We start from the raw sequence: 21,526 nt of genomic DNA, 5'->3' as shown, positions 1-21,526 counted from the left end.
TGTTCAGATGTGCTAAGAAAACTAACGTGATTTCATTTTAAAAAACGTAGGTTTGTGTTAAAAAACATACTTCCGTGCATTTTTGTTTGGTTTGTATTAAACAATTACACTAGCCACTCTCCTCACGTCCGGTCTGTGGAATCGATTCGTCAGTATTCGATGTGGTTTACGAAATATATCCAGTGGTAACGTTAGGTGACTCACCCTGTATAGTTAAAATATGGCTACCCGGCCATTGACCTTCTTGTACGAACGCACAAGCTATGCCCCAACTCTTACGATACGTGGCAGATTAATCTGCCATGAATAATGAGTGTGATCGGCAAACGTCTATTAGGCGCACAACGAATGTAGTTGTGTGGACATGTTGGGAATGTGAGTCTCGCGGGAGGCGTGCACGAGGTAGTACCTGCAGTCTCACTATTCTCTCTGCCCTCGGTGGCTCAGATGGAAAGAGCGTCTGCCATGTAAGCAGGAGATCCCGGGTTCGAGTCCCGGTCGGGGCTCACATTTTCAACGTGTCCCCAGTGATGTATACCAAAGCCTGTTTGCAGCTAGGGTGTCGATTTAATTATCGTTTCATTCTAGAGAAGCTGCACGGTCATTAACGTCATCTGTTGTTTCGGGAACAGATACTACCTTTATATATAATTACTACACATCCTGTATATATCGTGTAATGAAAAATAGAGACAAGGGCGCGGACAACATTTCATCTAACGTACCATCTGATACTGCAGTAGGACCACTGGAAGGTACAGGAGTTGGACAAAAATACGGTCACACCGCCAAAAATGAGTACTTGAACTCATATGCAGACGGTAGCCAAGCCTGCAGATTGTGCTGTTGTATTTGACCACTAGCGGAACCTGTGCAATATCCTCACAACGTTCCAAGTGTCAAACGCACTTAGCACAGTGTTGGGATTCGAGCGTGTGCAGATGGGTGGTGCATGTAGGAACGTAGGTGGGTCCTTTCGTAGCCAAGGAGCCGAAGTGTTTGATATTTCTAGGGGCACCGTATTTAAGACTTATACCGCACACGGGGAAAATGGAAATACATATTCCGCGAAGTCACAACGGAGAAGAAAGTGAGCGTTGAGTGATCGTATCAGAGTGTCGTTTAGAAGGATTGCCACGAACAATAACGACGGCTGCAAAAGTCACTCCAGAACACTCAAGAACCCTGTCAGCACGAAGGTGACACAGAGCTGGATAAGTAGCGAATTGCAGGACTTCTAAAACTATTCATCAGTGATGCAAAAGCCCGTAACGGGAAAACATTGTGCCGAAGTCATGAAACCTGCACTATGGAGCAATGGAAGAAAGTTATTTGGTTAATATGTGTCTTAATTCACATATTTTCCACCTTCTAGCCGTGTTTAGCGCCAAGAGTGAAATATGACAGGGTGATGATTTGGGCAACCATGAGCCCATTGTTACTCTGCAAGTTCACATTACTGCCATTTTGGCTGATCGGGTTCCTCATATGACACGATGTATTTTCGCCAGTGGTCATGCCATATTGCAAGAAGACACGCAGCTCGAATCGTCCAGGGCTGGTTTTATGAACACGAGGATGAATTCTCGCATCTGCCCTGGCCACCATAGATACCAGATCTCAATATTATTGACCCTTTGTGTCCTAGCCTGGAGGGGGTACGTGATCGCTAAGTTCCTCGACCGTCTGTACCTGAACTTACCACTATTTTGCAGGAAGAACGGCGTAAGATTCCTTTGACAACCATACAGGATCTTTAATTATCCATTCCAAGACAACTGGAAGCTGTTTTGGATAACGACGTCTTCCATACACCGTATAAGGCATACTGATGTGTAACGTTTTGGGTTGTTTCCGTATTTTTGTCTCGCCCCTGTAGCACAGGTGCTTCGCCACTCATCTTACAGGTATGGATGTCGATATAGCACGAAGTGGACCACCTCCATACTTGACTCACTTGGTGTACCAAATCCCACTCCCTTCTCGACAAACAGAAACACACACACACACACACACACACACACACACACACACACACACACACGACCGTGCGCGCGAAGGCACCCATTCTTTCTGCACTTCATTGGGAGTGTAACGTGAAGTTCTTATTATTAAATGAGATTTCAGGGCAGCAGCAGTGAGCCGTGGTAAAAACTGCTGTTTTGAAGAGCGCGCCGCAGCGCGTTGTGTGAAGCAGTCGGCCTGCGTTTCTGGCAGTGGCGCCGCTGTGGCAATCGCAGTTTTGGTATCTCCCTCTGGTGGAAAATGGGAAAGGTTCTTGTTCACGTGCATTTAAGGGGTGCTATAAGCTCTCCCTTCACAAATCCTTAATCCGTCCCATCCTCTATTATGCCAGTCCTGCCTGGATATCTGACCCCCCCCCCCCAAATTCTTTAAGTCCCTCCAGATCCTTGAACGTCATGCACTCCGCCTCGCCTTCCGTATACGCCTCCCGTCCGCCACGCGGATCCTCTATGGTCTCATTCCTTTCCCCCATCTGCTCCTATTCCTCTAACATATCTGCATCCTCTACACCTCCCGCCGTCTTGAACCCCCTCACCCCCTGGTTGCTCCCCTCCTCTCCCATCCCCGCCCCGTGCCACGTCTTCACTGTTGTGTCCCCCCTACTCTCCATCTCTACACCCTACATCTCCTTTCCCAAAGTGGCTTCCATCAACTCCCCCTCCCAGATGATGCCCTCTCTCCCTCCATTTATCCTAACTCTGATCCTCACTCCCCCTCCTTCCCTCTGTCCTTTTCCTGGGCTCCCTCTCTCCCCCTTCCATCCTCTTTCTTCCCCACCTCCCCTCTCTTTGTCCTCTTCTCACCCCTCAGTCCTTTTACATGTCCCTCCTCTGCCGCATTCCCTCTCGCATCTGCCCTTCTCCCCCTTTATTAGTCCTCTCCCTCCTTTGTTCCCCCCTCCTCTTTTTCGTTTTTTTTCCTTCCTCCCTCCTTGTTCTTCCCCCTCCTCCAGGTCCCCCCCCCCCCTTCTGCCTTTGGCTCGGGAGTGTCATCATTCTGCCGCCACTTTCGTGCAGTGTTCTACATTGAGTGTTCTACAGTGAGTGTTCTACAGTGAGTGTTTTACAGTGAGTGTTTCGTGTTGTGGTTTTTTGGGAAGTGTTGCGAACGGCCATCATACTGTCGCTGGGTGTGCCTTTTACCTCTTGCGAACAGAAACCAGACTGTCGCCGTGTTTTTTTTAATTGTGTGTGTACTGTGTTGCTTGTCTGATTCCTGTGTCTTTTATTAACGTTGCCAACCCCTTTTGCTTTCTGTTTTAACTTTCCGCATTTTTCCGCCATTTTACACTTGACATCACCGTTTTATGGCGTGTTTTCCTTGTTTCTTTTCTTCTTCCGTTTTTTAAAATAAAAGTCTGTAGGCTGTAGAGCAGCGTACTAAGCTGCTGCCAGCCCGCCCCCTTCGGGGGGATTGAAAATCAATAAAAGAAAAAAATAAGAAAAAAAAGCAGTTGGTCAGCCGGGTCAGTGTGGGGCAGTCAGTGTCTGTCTGTCGTCCGGAGTGCTAGTGTGTGTTAGGCCGCCAGTCTGCTCGACTTTGTTCAGGCAATGGTCATTGGCGGTTGGATCGATCGGTTGGTCGGTCGCGCACTGAAACACCAGATGACTTGTCCGCCTTGAGCGTCGGCGCATGTGAGGTCGCCAAGTCAGTCCAGTGGGCCGCGCCGCATATCGAGGGGTAGTGGCTTCGCGGCCGACACGAGAGCAACAGGAGTCAACCCACGACATCGGTCTGGCCCGTGCAAGCTGCGAAGCCGTGAGACGGGAGATCGGCGCGCCTTCCTGCGTCCGTTGAAGCGGCTGGCAGCGCACGGTTCGGGAGAGCGTTTTGGAGGTGCTGCGCCAGGTCTTCGCCAGATATCGCAATTTATTAGAAGTTAAGTGATTCTTGATATGTTGTTCCATTTACTTGTTAAGTTCTACTTATTTTCTTGGTCAGTCTCTCGTCCCCAGCTCGTTCGTCTTTCTGTCGTCCGCATTAGTTAGGCAGTTAGTGTCTGTTTGTCTGTCTGTCTGTCGGTCTGCCGTACGTTAATAGCTGTTTCTGTCATGTTTGTCGGATTCGATGTTAACGAATTTATATAATTAAACTGTAAAGGTCGAATTCCTGATATATGTTTTTATCTTGCCTATCATCTTGAGAGGTGGTATATGTGTAATGTAGAGCATGTTTGTACATTTTCATGGGTTTTATTTAAATGGTTATTTTAGTATATAAAGTTGCCTCCCACCGTAAGAGTTTTCTTTTAAATACAAGTTGCACTTTCGGTGGCAAGTAATTCTTTTTAATGTGAGTGTTTTGTACCATTTCCATCCCTCCTATGGGGTGGATAGTTTATGTGTTTGTGTGAGTTGTTAAAAATTTTTAGTTTAAAGTAATCTGGTGCGTTGCAGATTGGCACCAGTGTAGTCTTTGAGAGGTTGTTGTGAGCGGTCGTGAAGCTACGGCCGTGTTAAAATGGAGCGGAAGGTTCTCAGCCCGAAAGCTCATACTATCAAAAAAAAATTTGTTATTTCTGCCTCTGAATAAATTGTAACTTGATATTTAGAGGGTGCTTTCTGATTATAATTTTTAAATATGTTTTTTTTAAGAAAAAGGAAGGGTTTTAGGAATAAAATTCCCATTTGTTGAAAGAAATTTGTTTTCATTAGTTACCCACTGGCAACTACTTCCAAGCTCACATAGTGTGATTAAATGTGTTAATGTTCTTGATAAATCGCTAGTAAATAAAGTAAATTCTGAAAGTAAATGCGCGGTTCAAGCAAGATGACGTCGACGTCTGGGCACAAAAAATAAGTCGACAATTCTGCTGCAATAGCGAAACCTGAGGGAAATAGTCCCACGTAAGTTTGGGTGTTCAAATTTAGCATTTTCACCCGGAATACGCAGTAGAAGGTGATGTATTGGCAGAGCTACGGGGCCCACAGGCCGTTGTTAAGTAATGGAAGAACAGGACAGGCCGATACCAGAGATTGGCGCCCATCGTTAAGGACAGTGGAGGTGGAGTAGAGGAGCTTCCACGCGGTAAACCAGTGCGTCTGACGTCGCCCACTGCTGTGGAGGCTTCGCGCTCGCACAGCGGTTGGCTGCCGGAGCACTGCCGGTTGTGTGTGGGTGGGGGGGGCGGAGGGTCGGTCTTTTGTTTGGCCGCCGTTGTATTCCGCCGAGCGCTCAGCACTCTGCATTCTCCCCCCCTGTCGGCTCCTCTTCTCTGCTATGCTTTTTGTGCGCTTTCCGAACCACTCGGTGACCTGCGGCTCACAGCTGTGCGCAGCTGAGGTCGCGAGTGCTGTGTGACGAAACGACCCCATGTTGCATTCAAGAGTGATGCGGCCGTACACTGACTGCTTTCAGCCATATTGTTCCACCTACAAAATCGTACATTCGTTGTGACTGAAAAGCAATGGAGTGCAAATAACTATCATACGTGTAATTCTAACCACATTCAGTTCAGATGATACACGTACAGAGTACAATTTCCAACACTACTGTGCCCACACATCTTCTTAGGGACAATTCAAGCGTGTGAGCTTCTAGATGGTGCAAATTAGACTGAGAAAGGAAATTCTTTACAACAGGAAACATAACTTGCAGTCCACCGGTTATTCCGGAATGTTGTACACCAAGGTTCACCCAAAATATGGGCTCGCACTGTAGCACATAGCGACGCCTATAGATGGCATGTACAGGGTGATCAAAAAAATCAGTATAAATTTGAAAACTTAATAAACCACGGAATAATGTAGATAGAGAGGTACAAATTGACACACATGCTTGGAATGACATGGGGTTTTATTAGAACCAAAGAAAAATAATGTTCACAAAATGTCCGACAGATGGCGCGTGAAAGATCTCTTGCGCGCGTTGTTTGGTTATGATCGTGTGCTGAGCCGCCACTTTCGTAATGCTTGGCCTCCCAGGCCCCCAGACCTCAGTCCGTGCGATTATTGGCTTTGGGGTTACCTGAAGTCCCAAGTGTATCGTGATCGACCGACATCTCTAGGGATGCTGAAAGACAACATCCGACGCCAATACCTCACCATAACTCCGGATACCCTTTACAGTACTGTTCACAACGTTATTCCTCGACTACAGCTATTGTTGAGGAATGATGGTGGACATATTGAGCATTTCCTGTAAGGAACATCATCTTTGCTTTGTCTTACTTTATGTTAATTATTGCTCTTCTGATCAGATGAAGCGCCATCTGTCGGACGTTTTTTGAACTCTTGTATTTTTTTGGTTCTAATAAAACCCCATGTCATTACAAGCATGTGTGTCAATTTGTACCTCTCTATCTATATTATTCCGTGATTTATTCAGTTTTCAAATTTCTACTGACTTTTTGATCACCCGGTATGTATGTGTGTATTTGTGTGTGTGTGTGTGTGTGTGTGTGTGTGTGTGTGTGTGTGTGTGTGTGTGTTTGTTTGTTTGTTTGTTTGTTTGTTTGCGTGTGTGTGTGTGTGTGTGTGTGTGTGTGTGTGTGTGTGTGTGTGTGTGTGTGTTCCACATCTCCCTCTAAACAACTGGACCGAATTCAACGAAATTTAGTACACATATACTGTACTGTCAGGCGACAAACGCAATTGTCGTAAGAACCACTTGCCTACCAAAGGGGTGGAAATGGGGGTGAAAAACAAGCGCAGCCCGAGACGCGTGAATTCCCAGAATTTATCGATCCAGCTTTTGCGAATGAAATCAGTAAGCGACTTGCTACAAACTTTAGACATAATTTCAAACCTTAACGAAAGCTTTCTCGCTCACCACCCGCTAGAGAATGATCGAAGGAAAAAATGTGTATCGCTTACTACTTTTCCTGCTATTCAAATAGTGAAAGTACCGCATAAGGCATGACGTTATAATATATTACTTATTTACTACTAACTGTATTTGCGGGCACATCTTACAGACGGTATGTACCATACATATACCATCGTAAGTAAGAGCAAAGTTATATTGTTTGAAACCTGATTGGTAGGTACTCAGAGAGCGCACAGGATAGGGTTATGATTGTTGTTGAGGCCGTAAACAGTTACTGTGAGTTGTACAATCAAACACACAGCTTTATTTGTCTAAGAACCACTTATTTACACATTGCTTTAAAATATCACAGTTAGACAATAAGGCTGAAGGCCTAGTTAAAGAAAACTTGAGATGCTTTCTGGGCTGATGGCCCAAAACCACACCAAGAACAAGAATGGCTGAAGGCCAGGCTTAGAAATAAAAAGTAATTAAAAATAGAACGTAAATTTAAAAAAGCATGCAACTGAAAACAATTAGCGGCTGAAGGCCTACACTACACGTCTTAAGGATAACTATAACTAAAACACATTAATGAACAATTTTTCTAACCAATAAATTTCTTTTTAAACCTACAACGTAGTGACCAAAAGCCTAATTAAAGAAATATTAACTTATTGGACGGATGAAGGCCGCAAACAAATTGGAAACAATGGCTGCAGGCCTGAATAATAAGTCAGACAAACTATTCTTATAAAAAAATTTCCTTTAAGGGATACACACTGCTGAAGGCCTTATTAAAAGGCTCAAATGGCTCTGAGCACTATGGGACTTAACTTCTAAGGTCATCAGTCCCCTATAACTTAGAACTACTTAAACGTAACTAACCTAAGGACATGACACACATCCATGCCCGAGGCAGGATTCGAACCTGCGACCGTAGCGGTCACGCGGTTCCAAACTGAAGCGCTTAGAACCGCACGGCCACACCGGCCGGCTTATTAAAACGGATTCACGCAAATCCTCGGCTGAAGGCCACACATAACACACCGAACAACCAACGGCTTGGAAAAACGTTTTTAGAAATAAAATCAATTTTCAAAATTTTAATTTAACACGGCTGAAGGCCTTTATGTAAAATTTAAAAAGAACTGAATTAAACCACGGCCAAAGGCCTCGCACAATACTTCAAACTAAAATGAAAATCACCATCTAATACAAACAGAACAAGTGGTGCTTAGAAGTGTTCCAAGGGTCAGCCTGAGAAAGTAGCTCAAAAGTAAGGCGAGATGAGACCGGCAGCCAAGAGTTGAAGTTAAATAATCGGATGGCAACCCGAACTAGGTACAGCCCAAGGACCGACCAACAATTTAGCCAATTTCCTTCCTCCGACCAATGCCACAACGATGGAAAATATCGGCCGAGGACGAGGATACGAAAAGCACTACGTGTTCAGAAATTGGCGTCTAAAAACAGGCAAGGGAATAATAAGCACTCTAAGCAAAATATGAACCAAACAACTTAAAAGGCTGTCGAACTACACGCCGTTGCGGACAGCATCAACACGACGAGGAAAGGCACACTGCCAGAAAACTACACTAACGACCAGGGCAGGTAACTTGGGCGTTAAAGGCCACAGGGCAGAAAATACCGCTGGTGCACTTCACTGGCAAGTAACAGTCAATTTAATAATTAATCCCAATATAGGAATATGGCTGCAAGATTTCGCCGACTCCAACACATCATATGTTTCTGCTAGCCCGAATGTCGCAGGGAGCAACAACCTGAAAATAAAGGAAGAGATGTCACAATAGTTGAGGTTTCATAACAATAGTTGAGGTTTCATACGGTGGGCAACGAACTTTGTCACTCTCGCAGCTAGCGCCTCACGATCCGACAGCGCGTGCACGCCACCAGCTTGTAGGGAAGCAGCCTACTCACGCCGTATAAAATTCACCTCAGTCTTTCCATTGTGTGCCAGCCTAGTCCGCTGTAACTAGCTCTGACGTCATAAATGTTGCGCAATACTTTAAAAATCAAGTAAATAACCTGAAACGTTTCTAGCATGTCAGGAGTAATACTAAATCAATATGTGTTGAATATCAATTCAGTAACTTTAACCATTTTCGAAATTTGGACGTTTTTCTGTAAAAATCATTGGCGCAACAGAAAAGAGCTAGAAACTTAAAAATTTATATTTGGATTCCTTTTGCATAATAATTTAGTAGAAACAGTATTCTGGATCTCACAAATTAAAATTTTAGTTGAAATTCATGATTTTCTGGTTTTTGTCTTAGAAATTAAGGAAGCAAGATAGATTACGTAGGCGAATAAATAAGGCTAGGATGTTTAAATTTAAGTGGAAGGGAGATCCGCTATAATCATAAAGATGTGAGAAGTTTCAATTGAATAACTATAAAACTATAGCGATAGCGTATCTCCAAATGGCAAGTTCAGAGCTCGTCTACTGCGTGTAGTGTAATTAAATTAATTCTCTCGCCCAAACTACTTGACTTAGCCGCGTCAGACTTTTATTATGATTACTTACCTGTGTGCTGAATGCACATTTAAATCGAGAGCTTCATCGGCCATCAGCAAAGGAAGCGATGATTTATTCAATAACTTAAAGTGGTGCATTACTAGCCCAACGGCTATTCGGGAGAGCAATTTTGATCAGACGTTCCCTTAGCCGTCCGCACCGCGGCTTTATATATAAGAACGCTGCGCGAGAGAAAAGGCCCCAGTTTTCTCCAGACGCTGAATAGCACATCACCTGTGCCGGGAGTCGCGTGGCGTCGCGTCGGTATCATTGCTATAAACAGCCTCGGATGCCATAATAAGTTACTCGGGATACGCGTAACCATGAAATGGTTTTTCGAGTGAAGTGATAATTCTGGGATGACTTTAATGATCTATCTTCAGTTTGGGTATGTCGTATTTTCACGTGCCGCCGGGGGACAGACATTCTACCATTATTTACCGTGGCGTTTGACGAACATCATCATCAAATTATGGCGAGCATTCACTTAAACAGTTAATTTGAACAGTTATAGTTGCATCAGTGCATTAGACACTGAACTGCTCTGATAGTTGGATCGTGTGAATTCTTTTTGGTCTGTGACTTTCAGAATATAGTGAACCTTTTATAGAGAATCGTTTTTGATTATGAATCCCAGACAATCTCGTAATCCATCAGAGCTATAAGCTGTAGCTATAAGTGTATTTCTCAGATGAAGTGGGCACTAGGAATTCTAATTACAGGCTTCACGTTTTGCTAATCACTTTCTGGTTGCCAATATTGTAGTTAGAGAGACAGTGTTGAGAACGGCATAAGACTGCATAAATAAAAGGAATATTTAAGAACAATTAATTCCACCCGCCGCCCCACAAGCTGTCCCAGCCTGGCCTCGAGCCATGGAGACTTCCTCGCTGCTCCGTCGCAACCGACAGACTACCACACACACCACCACCACCGAGAAATACCAGTGGTCACACCAAAGATAGTACAACAGTGTTAGTATCGATAAGCACTGCTGCTGCCACTCAAGGAGGCAACTTCGTTACGTCAGTCAGTAAGGAAGAAACAAGACGCCACTCGGTGTGACAAAATGCCAAAGAACAAACGGCATGGACGCGAGCCGTACACGGCTGATTGTTGCACGACACGTATTTTATGATATGTGATGTCATAAAGAGTGAGAAGCGCGAAACACTGCCACATCGTGCATGACGTTTAAGCTTATGCTGCTGAAGATATTTACAATATTGTATCACTGTACGCCGCATGGATCAGGAGATGTGATGTTATTAATGTTAATCGCAAGGCCAGACTGTGCGTGGTGTGGGTGTGGACGCATAACTGCAAATAAACACCTGGGCAAAAGATTGTGTTGGATAAAATATTGTGTTTGAGCGACTGTATAGATGAAGAGGACTTACGGTCAAATAAGGCAGAAGGGATAGATAACATTCCATCATAATTTCTAAAACCATTAGGGGAAGTGGCAACAAAACGACTATTCACGTTGGTGTGTAGAATATATGAGTCTGGCGATATACCATCTGACTTTCGGAAATGCATCATCCACACAGTTCCGAAGACGGCAAGAGCTGACAAGTGCGAGAATTATCGCACAATCAGCTTAACAGCTCATGCATCGAAACTGATTACAAGAATAATATACAGAAGAATGGAGAAAGAAAATTGAGAATGCGCTCGGTGACGATCAGTTTGGCTTTAGGAAAAGTAAAGGGACGAGAGAGGCAATTCTGACGTTACGGCTAATAATGGAAGCAAGGCTAAAGAAAAATCAAGACACTTTCATAGGATTTGTCGACCAGGAAAAAAGCGTTCGACGATATAAAATGGTGCAAACTGTTCGAGATTCTGAAAAAGTAGGGGTAAGCTATAGGGAGAGACGGGTCATGTACAACATGCACAACAACCAAGAGGGAATAATAAGAGTGGACGATCGAGAACGAAATAAGAAGGGTGTAAGACAAGGCTGTAGCCTTTCGCCCCTACTCTTCAATCTGTACATCGAGAAAGCAATGATGGAAATAAAAGAAAGGTTCAGGAGTGGAATTAAAATACAAAGTGAAAGGATATCAATGATACGATTCGCTGATGACATTGCTATCCTGAGTGAAAGTGAAGAAGAATTACATGATCTGCTGAACGGAATGAACAGTCTAATGAGTACACAGTATGGTTTGAGAGTAAATCGGAGAAAGACGAAGGTAATAAGAAGTAGGAGAAATGAGAACAGCGAGAAACTTAACATCAGGATTGATGGTCACGAAGTCGGTGAAGTTAAGGAATTCTGCTACCAAGGCAGTAAAATAACCAATGACGGACGGAGCAAGGAGGACATCAAAAGCAGACTCGTTATGGCAAAAAAAGGCATTTCTGGCCAAGAGAAGTCTACTAATATCAAATACCGGCCTTGATTTGAGGAAGAAATTTCTGAGGATGTACGTCTGGAGTACAGCACTGTATGGTAGTGAAACATGGACTGTGGGAAAACCGGAACAGAAGAGAATCGAAGCATTTGAGATGTGGTGCTATAGACGAATGTTGAAAATTAGGTGGACTGATAAGGTAAGGAATGAGGAGGTTCTACGCATAATCGGAGAGGAAAGGAATATGTGGAAAACACTGATAAGGAGAAGGGACAGGATGATAGGACATCTGCTAAGACATGAGGGAATGACTTCCATGGTACTAGAGGGAGCTGTAGAGGGCAAAAACTGTAAAGGAAGACAGAGATTGGAATACGTCAAGCAAATAATTGAGGACGTAGGTTGCAAGTGCTACTCTGAGATGAAGAGGTTAGCACAGGAATGGAATTCGTGGCGGGCCGCATCAAACCAGTCAGTAGACTGTTGACCAAAAAAAAAAAGTAAATGAAGAATGGAAAGCTTGGGTAATAATTAATAATTAATTCATTTCCTTTTTGGTACTGTTCAGTTGTTTCTCTGATAACCTGTTGAGTAATTATATATTTAAAGTACCAAATTTTTGAATATTGTAATGTGTAACGGAAATGAAAGCATTCCCTATTTTAAGAGTTGTATTAATCCATCTCAGACTAGTCGTACTCACTCTCTCTCTCTCTCTCTCTCTCTGTCAGTTTCTGACAATTGTAAAAACAGAGATGATTTTCAAAACAGTGATGGGGCGATTGTAAGCTTAAATAAAGTATCTGATGTTTTTATCAATAAAAATACTGGACGGCGGATGAACGGATATATGTCACCGAGATGGATCAATCACTTTCCTCGTCTCGCCAAGCAGTGTCTTGATACCATGTCACCCATATGAGTGTATTCATGAAACATTCACCTGACCATTGAAATAGGCCATATTATACTATGGGGGCCATTTATATGAAAATTCATGGGACCTGTGGCAGTAATCGGATGCATACGACAGCTGTGGACCAAGTGAACATCATTGTGGACCACCTGGAACTTTTCATCATTGATGTCTTCCCCAATGACGATACCATCTTCCAGCAGGTTAACTGTGCGTTTCACAAGGCCAGTATCGTGTTACATTGTTTTGAGGAGAATGATAGTGCAGTCGCATTGACCGCTTGGTCGCCATATTCGCCTGAAGTGAACTCACTGAAACACATAAGTGATGGTATCTGTCGTAAGATAGAGTCGTTGATGTATTGGCTTCCAAGAGTGGACCAATGCGCTATTAACGCAGCTAGTCGTAATATTTTCGCTGTTAGATTGGTTCCCTGAACACAGAAAACCCTCTTCAGCTGAACTTTAGACTTTCATATGATGCGAAGTACAATTTCAGCTGGGGTGACACCTTCCAAACCCTTCGCACAAGAACCCGTAAGCAATTCTATTGGTCGAAATTTCACGAGGGGCTTCAATAAGTAATGCAACTAATTTTTATTTATCAAAGCAGGTTGGTTTTATTCAGTATCCGATTACTCCGGATAATTCCTAACTGTATTGGCTACAGAGCCTATTTTTCAACATAAACTCTGTTCAATGCCACAGCCTTCCGCCACCTTATTGGAAGGGCCTGTACGCCCGCATGACACTATTCTACTGGTCAACATCGGATCCAACGTCTTGTTGCAGTTGCGCAGCGAGATGTTTCACTGTGATCTGTAAATCACCTCGAATGGGAGTGTCCACACGTTCAAACATTGCAGGAGCCACCACTCTGGGCGGACAGATGTCAAGAAGGGAGATCGGAGACGAGTGCGCGACCTTGTTGCTATGATGACAGATTTCTCGCCCAATGACTCACCGTGCTTTTGTTCACTGCCAGGTCTCCATGGACATTCTGCAAGCGCCTATGAATATCCGTGATACCCTGGTTTTCCTCCAAAACTCATTGACAGCTATCTCTTCGGAACGCATCACCGTTACAGAAGTCATTTTGAAACATATAGCGTCCCCACGTAACGGAACTACATGAAATTATAAGGTCTGAAGCGAGAATGTTACAAGACATCGCACAAGAAATTCTAAAATTTTGTCAATCGAACTTGCCCGTAAAAATGTGTTGATTACTTACTGAATGCCCCTCGCACTTATGAATTCATTGGTGCCTAGGTTATTGTACTGGATTTATTTGAGGACCAACAATAGTGTAAGCAGGCATTTACAGCAAGAAATAAGAGTTTGATGACAAATCCCTTGAACAGGTATAGCTTCTTTTCGATCAGTGGTGTCTTCTCTGTGTATGTGTTTACAATGAAGTAATAATTTGGACGACGTGGCCGAGAAGAATTTCATGTCCATTATAATTATCCGGGCTGTTATGCCGTGGTCGGTTGATGAATGCTGTGGTGATTCCCAACGTTTCGTCTCCGACTGCGGGAGACATCTTCAAGGGGGTCCGTAGCTTGATGGAAGATCCAACACACACACTGGCTCGCTACTGACTGCCATTTTGAAACATATAGTGTGTGTGCTGGATCTTCCATCAAGCTACGGACCCCCTTGAAGATGTCTCCCGCAGTCGGAGACGAAACGTTGGGAATCACCACAGCATTCATCAACCGACCACGGCATAACAGCCCGGATAATTATAATGGACATGATATTTCCGGCCGTGAAAGTTTACATTTTAGTAACGAGAAGAATTTCACCTAATGTTTCGAGTGCCAGAAGTTTCGTGATGTACAGTCTTTCCCAATGCTACACACATGCACAATACACCATTAAAACTTCGTCAGCAGAATGAAAAAAATAATGTGCAACAGGCCACCACTTTGACGTACCTCAGAAAATCGAGTACGCCATTCAGACTTGTTATTCGCTCAGTGAGCATCGTCATTTCTTAATTCTCTGCTTGCATTCATCTCATGTGATCTTTGAACTGAACCACTGAACTCTGAAAAAGGCCAGCACAAAAGTATGAAATTCTTCCGGTGCACCAGCAAAGAGAAATATTAGGAAGCACGGCTGGTTGATTCCTAATATTAAGAGAGCGGTAGTTCTTTTGTATGCTTCTGCTGGAATTTAATTTTCCTCCCCTAGCGCTCTTGGCCCCACAATCTGTCGCTATTGTCATCAGCCATGTTCCATTGTATGTGTAACAATGACGTGCTTCACCCTTGTGGAGGGAAAAGCGCTTTACGTTTCTGAAAAATGGCATTGTGCATGGACTGTCTGATTTGCTTATGCTCCGAAATTTCTTTCTGTGTCCACAATTACAATGAGGGTTTCTTTTGGAACAATGTGAGACGAACGATCCGCTCTGTTTATTTTAGTAGAATTTCTCTTATGATTAGGTGAATCTGTCGTTCAATTGTAAAATGTATCTTTGCATTGCATTTGAGGTATCAACGTCCGCTCATCTAAAAAATTCGCATTCTTCAAAGAAAGATTCTGATGGAAACATTAATGCCTAAAAAACTCTAACGTGTTTTCTGTCACACTAGAAAATTTTTAGGATTATTTAGTTTCATCATTTACACAATCTATGCTGAAACGGATAATCAGAATCAGAATCTCAATATTTATCCTTCAGCTGTCACTACAAGTAAATGTGCCACCTTAACAGATAAAGGGATCCCCCCCCCCATTTTATGAAATCCCTATCCTACTTCCTTTGTTGCGTCAGATAATGTATCACAGATTTTTATTAAAGTTCCTTCTGAACATGTTACAGTCGATAGAACAGTCAAAACAAAAACGCAGTAAGGAATAAGCTAGCATTTTGTGGCCAACAGCAGGAATAACGCAATGATACGTTGTAACTTTTGATTTGTGGAATATGCTGCGAATCTGCCATATTTACGTGGTTCGTTCTTTCTTCCATCTTTTTCTCTCTCACTACAGTAATTCTCTAAGAGTATTTACACATTAAAGATATTTAAAGCCCGTCTTTGTGCGCTATGAAATTGTGTTTAGTTTTGTTTCGGTTGAAACGTCGTCAGTGATAGCACTTTGTCTTACGATGATTTAAAGGGATAAAACGAAACACTTATAGAAAATAAAATACACATTTTTAGTATCTTTAAAGAAGAAAGCTAAACACCATCGGTAACTATAAAGCAACTATGATGCAAGGGCCATAAAATAAAGAGTCAAGGCCCCGAATTAATTAACTTGGCAGTAGTTTCCCATAATGGAATGGTATACAACATCTGTCAATGTGTTTTACATTTGACATGCCTCATATAAAGAATGGATGAAAACAGTTGATTTCTATAAACAAGTTTTCAGCATATAAACTTCCGCAAACTTTCGTAGAAAAGAAGAGGACCAGTTGTAGGTTAAAACTTCGAGTGCGACCGTGGGGCTTGCTTGAGTTCCTCCGGTATAAGAGCATGGCTCTTGAGTGCGAGGTACTCGGTCTCGAGACTCGATACTGTCTACAGCAGCACATACCATCAATCTGCTTCTGCTCCAGAATGTTACTGACTACTTGCACTAATGAGAATCCGTTGTCTTCCGAGACGTAGCAGAAAGACATGGCCGACTATATAGTTATTGTTTGTTGCAAAGTATAACCCCAAAATTTTGGAAACTAGCTCAACAAAGTAGACGGTAAGTACTCAAGGTTAATGAAACTCTGCCAACAGACAAGCCTTAGAAGTAAATTTGTAAGAAGTGCATGGAAAATGTTTATCTAAATATTAATAGAGATAGCGGCAGCGACGCGATTCCATTAAAATCAGTGCAGATTTCGGAATAAGCGATCGTCAGTCAACCACTGAGCCGCATTAAAGTACGTGTTCATTACGTGTCCGCAGTGTTCTACTTTAAGACATATTATTTATAATTTGTACGTAAGTTCGCTACACAAGAAAAAATGGCAGTGTTGCTAGAAATAGCAGTGTGCGTAGCTTAAATGGGTTCTTAATCTTTACTGGAAGGTCAAAGAAGACAGAGTAAGTATTACAACAGAAACGACATAGAAACTGTGTATGGAGAATAAACTGAAAATTACTCGTCATGTAAGTTCCACATACACCATGTGATCAAAAGAATCAGGGCGATCCTAAAAATATAAGATTTTCATATTACGTGCACTGCGCTGCCACCTACTGCCAGGTACTCCACATCAGCAACCACAGTGGTCATTTCACATCGCGAGAGAGCAGAATGGGGCGCTCCGCGGAACTCACTCACTTTGAAGATGGTCAGATGATTGGGTGTCACTTTTGTCATACGTATGCACGCGAGATTTCCACACTACTCCGGGAGGGGACTGCCAAGGGGGAGGTTACCATGAGAAAAAGATTGAATAATCAACGGAAGGATAATGTTCTACGAGTCGGGGCGTGGAACGTCAGAAGCTTGAACGTGGTAGGGAAACTAAAACATCTGAAAAGGGAAATGCAAAGGCTCAATCTAGATATAGTAGGGGTCAGTGAAGTGAAGTGGAAGGAAGACAAAGATTTCTCGTCAGATGAGTATCGGGTAATATCAACAGCAGCAGAAAATTGTATAACAGGTGTAGGATTCGTTATGAATAGGAAGGAATGGCAGAGGGAACAGTTCAGTGACCGGGTTGTTCTAATCAGAATCGACAGCAGACCATCACTGACAACGATAGTTCAGGTATACATGCCGACGTCGCAAGCTGAAGATAAACAGATAGAGAAAGTGTACGAGGATATTGAAAGGGTAATGCAGTATGTAAAGGGGGACGAAAATCTAATAGTCATGGGCGGCTGGAATGCCGTTGTAGGGGAAGGAGTAGAAGAAAAGGTTACAAGAGAATATGGGCTTGGGACAAGGAATGAAAGAGGAGAAAGACTAATTGAGTTCTGTAACAAGTTTCAGCTAGTAATAGCGAATACCCAGTTCAAAAATCACAGGAGGAGGTGGTATACTTGGAAAAGACCGGGAGATACGGGAAGATTTCAATTAGATTACATCATGGTCAGACAGAGATTCCGAAATCAGATACTGGATTGTAAGGCGTACCCAGGAGCAGATATAGACTCAGATCACAGTATCGTAGCGATGAAGAGTAGGCTGAAGTTCAAGACATTAGTCAGGAAGAATCAATACGCAAAGAAGTGGGATACGGAAGTACTAAGGAATGACGAGATACGTTTGAAGTTCTCTTACGCTATAGATACAGCAATAAGGAATAGCGCAGTAGGCAGTACAGTTGAAGAGGAATAGACATCTCTAAAAAGGGCCATCACAGAAGTTGGGAAGGGAAACATAGGTACAAAGAAGGTAGCTTTAAAGAAACCATGGGTAACAGAAGAAATACTTCAGTTGATTGATGAAAGGAGGAAGTACAAACATGTTCAGAGAAAATCAGGAATACAGAAATACAAGTCGCTGAGGAATGAAATAAATAGGAAGTGCAGGGAAGCTAAGACGAAATGGCTGCAGGAAAAATGTGAAGACATCGAAAAAGATATGATTATCGGAAGGACAGACTCAGCATACAGGAAAGTCAAAACAACCTTTGGTGACATTAAAAGCAACGGTGGTAACATTGAGAGTGCTACGGGAATTCCACTGTTAAATGCAGAGGAGAGAGCCGATAGGTGGAAAGAATACATTGAAAGCCTCTATGAGGATCTGCTAAGACATGGGTGAATGATTTCCATGGTACTAGAGGGAGCTGTAGAGGGCAAAAACTGTAGAGGAAGACAGAGATTGGAATACGTCAAGCAAATAATTGAGGACGTAGGTTGCAAGTGCTACTCTGAGATGAAGAGGTTAGCACAGGAAAGGAATTCGTGGCGGGCCGCATCTAACCAGTCAGTAGACTGATGACCAAATAAAAAATAAACATCCCTAGTTTCACTGTTTCCGATGTGATAGTGAAGTGGAAACGTGGAGGGACACGTACAGCACAAACGATTACAGGCCAACCTCGTCTGTTGACTGACAGAGACCGCTGACAGTTGAACAAGGTCGTAATTATAATAGGCAGACATCTATCCAGACCATCACACAGGATTTCAAAACTGCGTCGGGATCCACGGCAAGTACTGTGACAGTTAGGCTGGAGGTGTTAAAACTTGGATTTCATGGTCGAGCGGCAGCTCATAAGCCAGACATCACGCCGGTATAAGCCAAACGACGCCTCGATTGGTGTAAGGAGCGTAATCATTGGACGACTGAACAGTGGAAAAGCGTTTTGTGGAGTGACCGATACCTGTACACAATGTGGCGACCCGATGGCAGTGTGTGGGTATGGTGAATGCCCAGTGAACGTCACCTGCCAGCGTGTGTAGTGCCTACAGCAAAATTCGGAGCGGGTGATGTTATGTTGTGGTCGTGTTTTTCGTTTAGGTGTCTTGCACCCTTTGTTGTTTTGCGTGGCACTATAACAGCACAGACCTACATTGATGTTTCAAGCACCTTCTTGCTTTCCACTGTTGAATATCAATTCGGGTACGGCGACTGCATCTTCCAACACGGTCGAGCAACTGTTCAGATGTGTGTGTGTGAGAGATCTTATGGGACTTAACTGCTAAGGTCATCAGTCCCTAAGCTTACACACTACTTAACCTAAATTATCCTAAGGACAAACACACACAACCATACCCACCGCCGGGATCAGCCACCTGTTCATAATGCACGGCCTGTGGCGGAATGGTTACACGACAATAACATCCTTGTAAAGGACTAGCCTGCACAGAGTCCTGACATGAATCCACAGAACACCACTGTGATGTTTTGGAACGACGACTTCGTGCCAGGCCTCACCGATCGACATCGATACCTCTCCTCAGTGCAGCGCTCCGTGAAGCATGGGCTGCCATTCCCCAAGAAACCCTCCAGTGCCTGATTGAACGTATGCCTGCGAGAGGGGAAGCTGTCATCAAGGCTAAGGGTGGGCCAACACCACATTGAATTCCAGCATTAAAGATGGAGGGCGCTACGAACCTGTAAGTCATTTTCACCCTGGTGTCCGGATACTTTTGATCACATAGTTTATTATGTACCTGATAGTCGACTTTCAGTTACAACTGGACTGGCAGGGAGCCAGGATCTGAGAGTACTAATGTGCTGAGTGAAAATTAAATAGTACTACGAGGAAGTGCTGTAAAGTAATGCCTCCGAATTTTTTATGTGAAAAGTCTTACAATTTTTTAAGTGAAACCAACGTTATTAACATACGACGTCTTTATTATTGATAGCTGCATATTTGTTTCTCAGCATTGTCACCCTAGCAACAAACATTTCTCCCAACGAGAGAACGGTTTGTTTATACCGTCACTGTGGAATATTTTACTTTGTTGACGGAGAGCTAATCTTCATATTCTTGCACCGCTTCATCTCTCGAAGAAGTTCTTTGAGTTTCGCAAACAAATGAAAATTGCGTGGGGCCAAGTCTGTAACTGTAAGGAGGATGATCGATCACAGCGAACCCAATCATCGGATTGTTACAGATACCGCTCGTGTGTGGAATGACCTTGTCTTGCTGAAGGACAGGGTGCTCCATGTGTGAACGAACTCTTTGAATTACAAACTCAATTGCACCACACTGTTCCTCACATACCGGCTTACGTTACACGCTGAGCCGTGGTAAAAATTGCTGTTTTGAAGAGCGCGCCGCAGCCAGTAGTGTGAAGCAGTCGCCCTAGGCTTCTGGCGGTGGCGCCGCTGTGGCAATCGCAGCTCTGGTTTATCCCTCTGGTGGGAAAGGGGAAAGGTTGCCTGTTTACGTGCATTTATGGGCCGCTATGAGCTCGCCAGTCGGTCAGTTTGGGTCAGTCTCTCGTCCCCAGCTTGCTAGTCTGTCTCTCGTCCGCATTTGTCAGGCAGTTAGTGTCTGTCCGTCGTTCGGAGTGTTGGTATGTCTCTCGTTCGGATCAACCTTTAAAGCCGGCAAAATGAGAGTCTTTCCACTCTGCCAGTAAGAGAACTCAGTGAGTGGTCGCCCAATCGGGACTTAGTTCCTGCATTTGAGTCTTGCGCGTTAGGCCGCCAGTCTGCTCGAGTATGCTCAGGCAATGGTCATTGGCGGTTGGATCGGTCGGTTGGTCGGTCGCGCACTGGGACACAAGTCCGTCTTGAGCGTTGGCGCATGTGAGGTCGCCACGTCAGTCAAGTGGGCAGCGGCGTATAGCCAGTTCGGGTAGTGGCTTCGCGGTCGACACGAGAGCAACAGGAGTCAACACACGACATCAGTCTGGCCGGTGCGAGCTGCAACGCCGTGAGACGGGAGATCGGCGCGCCATCCTTCATCCGTTGAAGCGGCTGGCAGCGGACGGTTCGGGAGAGCGATTTGGGGGTGCTGCGCCTGGTCTTCTCGAGAAATCTCAGTTTATTAGAAGTTACGTGATTGGTTATATGTTGTTTGACTTACTCTTGTTAAATTCTACTTGTGAGGTCACCAGCCGTTTTGCTTTGGGGTCGTCCCACCATTCTTCTCCGTCCCACCCGCGGCAAGGTGGTTGTTTATAAATTGGATGGTCCGTTTTTCCCTTGAGGAGTAGGGGCGGGTTACAGCAACCTGCGGTTCGGGTTGTTAGGTAATCCCCCTATCGATCGACCGTATGTAAGTAGCTGCCTCTGTCATGTTTGTCGGATTTGGTGTGTTAACGAATTTATTGCTTGGAGTGTAACGGCCTAATACCTGAAATATGTTTTGATCTTTGGAAACTTTGATATCATTGCCTATGATCTAGAGAGGCCTTATCTGTGTACTGTAGAGCATCTTAACTATTATTTGGCCAACCTTGTAGAATTTTATATAAGATTGCGTTTCAAGGGGTTTTATTTAAATGATTATTTTAGTATATAAAGTTGCCACCCTTTCACAGTAAGATTTTCTTAGAAGTCA

The 21,526-nt window shown here is 43.8% G+C and overlaps 1 non-coding gene across 1 annotated transcript; it reads left to right on the top strand.

Annotated features, from left to right (window-relative positions):
• Positions 1–431: 431 nt before the first annotated feature.
• Trnat-ugu (transfer RNA threonine (anticodon UGU)) lies at positions 432–506 on the top strand. Its single transcript has one exon. It is a non-coding gene; the product is annotated as a tRNA-Thr (tRNA).
• Positions 507–21,526: the final 21,020 nt, after the last annotated feature.

This window comes from Schistocerca cancellata, chromosome 9, assembly GCF_023864275.1.
Source record: "Schistocerca cancellata isolate TAMUIC-IGC-003103 chromosome 9, iqSchCanc2.1, whole genome shotgun sequence".
Lineage (NCBI taxonomy): Eukaryota > Metazoa > Arthropoda > Insecta > Orthoptera > Acrididae > Schistocerca > Schistocerca cancellata.
This window is presented reverse-complemented; position numbering and strand designations above follow the sequence as displayed.